The 2,692-nt window shown below is 55.5% G+C and overlaps 1 long non-coding RNA gene across 1 annotated transcript; it reads left to right on the forward strand.

The window, feature by feature from the left end:
• Positions 1–447: 447 nt before the first annotated feature.
• On the forward strand, positions 448–2,439 carry LOC127547506 (uncharacterized). Its single transcript, XR_007950198.1, has 2 exons — positions 448–686; positions 2,149–2,439. It is a non-coding gene; the product is annotated as an uncharacterized LOC127547506 (long non-coding RNA).
• Positions 2,440–2,692: the final 253 nt, after the last annotated feature.

The raw sequence follows: 2,692 nt of genomic DNA on the forward strand, positions 1-2,692 counted from the left end.
AGATAAAAAATTGGATTGATTGGATTAATCATTATTTTCAAACTTCCCCAAAGAACTACAATAAATTGGGATAAAAAGAAGGCACCTCAGTGAAATTCATTCCCCTTTCCCATCCCCTCCCACCCTTCTCCTAAGGGTCCATATAGACTCTATATAGAGTCAGAGGTCCTCAAACTTTTAAATAGGGGGCCAGGTCACTGTCCCTCAGACTGTTGGAGGCCGGACTAGAGCAAAAACAAAAACTTGGTTTCATGGGCCTTTAAATAAAGAAACTTCATAGCCCTGGGTGAGGGGATAATCGTCCTCAGCTGCCGTAGTTTGAGGACCCCTGATATAGAGGTTTGACTAAGGGAAAGAGAAACAAGAGAAAACAAATCTGAGTATGTTAAATGAAAAGGGGGGAAGACCTGAGCTAGAAAAGGGTCCTTGGCTCACCTGGGAGTGGATCAGTCTCAGCTGAAACTCTTTGCTATATTAGGCATCTATTACATGCCGATTGTGGTCTTGGATACAACTACAAGAAGGAAATAACCCCTGTCCTCCAAGTATCTGTTACTTCGGGGAAAGAGTCATTAGGATCATGTAGGAAAACCAACATTGCCCAAACGATGGGGGCTCATTTCTCAGACTCATTGGACCAAAAAGAGACATCGGATTTGCTCTTCTGGCTCCCGGGGAAAATTCAGGTGCAAACGGGGGTAGGGACTGGATCCATGAGTCAGCAGATATTTATTAGTGCCCACTTTTGCAAGGCGCTGGGCTAGGTGCTGGGCGGTCAAGAACATATTTTCAAACCTCAATTCACAAGAAGCTCACATTCTAATTTAGGCTCAATGTGAGGCGAAGCTTCCAAAAATAGAACTACTCAGCTGTAGAACAGAGGCCTCAGGAGGTGGGGTCCCCTCGTTGAAGAAGTGCAAGACAAGAGCAGATGGGCCCTTGTTGGGCATCCGGCGACCCTGGGCAATCTCGTAGGGCATTTCCAAAGGGAAGAGGCCTTTCCGGGACTAGGAGTGGGGACAGACCCTTTGGATGGGTTTTCTCCTCACTCCCCATAGGCGGCTTTAGCTCTGAGCCCCTTCCTGCTCGGTGGGAGAGTTTGTGTACAATGTTTGCATGGACGTTTATGCGCGTTTTCCCCAAACCCACCAGGGAAATTTTTATTATTTTTTTTTGTTACAACATGAGCTTAGTGAATGCCCCTGGCTAAAGACTCAGTGCAGTTCCAGCGATGATGGCGAGGATTTGGCAACGGCAGCGTTAGAAGCTCAGTCCCACAGTTCTGAGGGGGGGGGCTGGGCCCCCTTGGAGAAGTCCCAGATTGGGAAAACTTGTCTCCTTGGTCCGTGTCATGAGACATGTGTTTGGAGCTGGAGGTCCCGGAGACATGACACATCCCCTAAGGTTGCCCACGAGGGGATCACCAACCACCAGCCCCGGGCATCCTCCCCAGAGTGCTCCCCTGGCTCCCAGCATCAGTGCCTCTTCCTCGGGGCTCACACCTAACGAGGGTCTTTGTGGCTCGGTCTTTGAGGGAGCCCTTTCACGGCTGGGGCTGGTGGAGAACTGCGGAGACCCCTGAGCCAGGGAAGCCCCTAAGGGTCAGATTGTACAAGGTGGGAGGGAGGAAGGTGAGGAACACGGAAGGCTGGTCATGTGGCAGCTCATAGCGGCCAGTGACGAGTGTTTGTCGTGGGGGTGGGATTTCTCCCGGGGGCTGCTTTGCTCCTTGGTTCTCGCCTTTTCCTTGTTGCCAAGTTCTTGCTTCCCAGAGCTGAATCCAGGGGGAAAATCCCCGGACGTTGCTGGGAGAAGGCGACTTCTGAGCTCTGGAATGGGCCGGCCTCACGGGGGGCAGCGGGCCTGGGAGATGCCCAGGACGAGCCGCCTGCTCCGGCATCCGAGGTCAAGGGCCATAAAATAAGCGCCGGGACATGGGGAGACACCCAGGAGGCGGATTCCCCGACGCGGCTCCCGGAGCTTCCCGAGGTGGCCACAGGCCCCGTCCCTGTCAGAGTTTCCAGGCAGGGGCTGGCGGGGACCTGGCCCAGGCCGGGTGTTACAGGCCCGCGGGGGGACGTCTCCTGCCAGGGAGGGCGGGCCGGGCCGGCTGGAAAAGTGAATAGGCCTTTTCTCTTCCCGCTCCAGGACTGGCTTCTCCAGGCCCCTCATGTGATCCACTCCCGGCGCAGAGCACGTGCTCCCCAACACTCTGACTGGGTCCCAAGTGGGGCTTTATTCTGGGAAAAACCACTGCCGGCAACAACAAGCCCAGAAAGGCCAGAAAATAAAGTTCCCTGAATCACCCCCCTTTGTCAGGGGAACATCAGACAGTTGGAAGCTGCAGTGAGTTCTGCTGTCCTCTCAGTCACGCGGATTCTGCTTCTCTCTAACCCGGGGAGGGTTTGCAGCCCAGTAATGTGCTTTTAACGTCTTCCAGCTCTGGCCCCCGGTTCCTTTGGCCCGGCTGTCCAGATCCGCCGCGAGCTCCTCGGCTTCCTTAAGGAGGCAGAGCTTGGGGGGAAGGAGAGTCCTCCGGGGGGACTCACGGGTGCCCTCGGGGAGGCGGGGGATGGAGGGTGTGCCTGAGGCCCCAGTGCCCTCGGGGAGGGGGGAGATGGAGGCTCAGCCTGAGGCCCCGGTGCCCTCGGGGAGGCCGGGGATGGTGGCTCTGCCTGAGTCCCCAGTGCCC

The sequence above is a fragment of the Antechinus flavipes genome, chromosome 1 (assembly GCF_016432865.1).
Source record: "Antechinus flavipes isolate AdamAnt ecotype Samford, QLD, Australia chromosome 1, AdamAnt_v2, whole genome shotgun sequence".
In the NCBI taxonomy this organism is placed as follows: domain Eukaryota; kingdom Metazoa; phylum Chordata; class Mammalia; order Dasyuromorphia; family Dasyuridae; genus Antechinus; species Antechinus flavipes.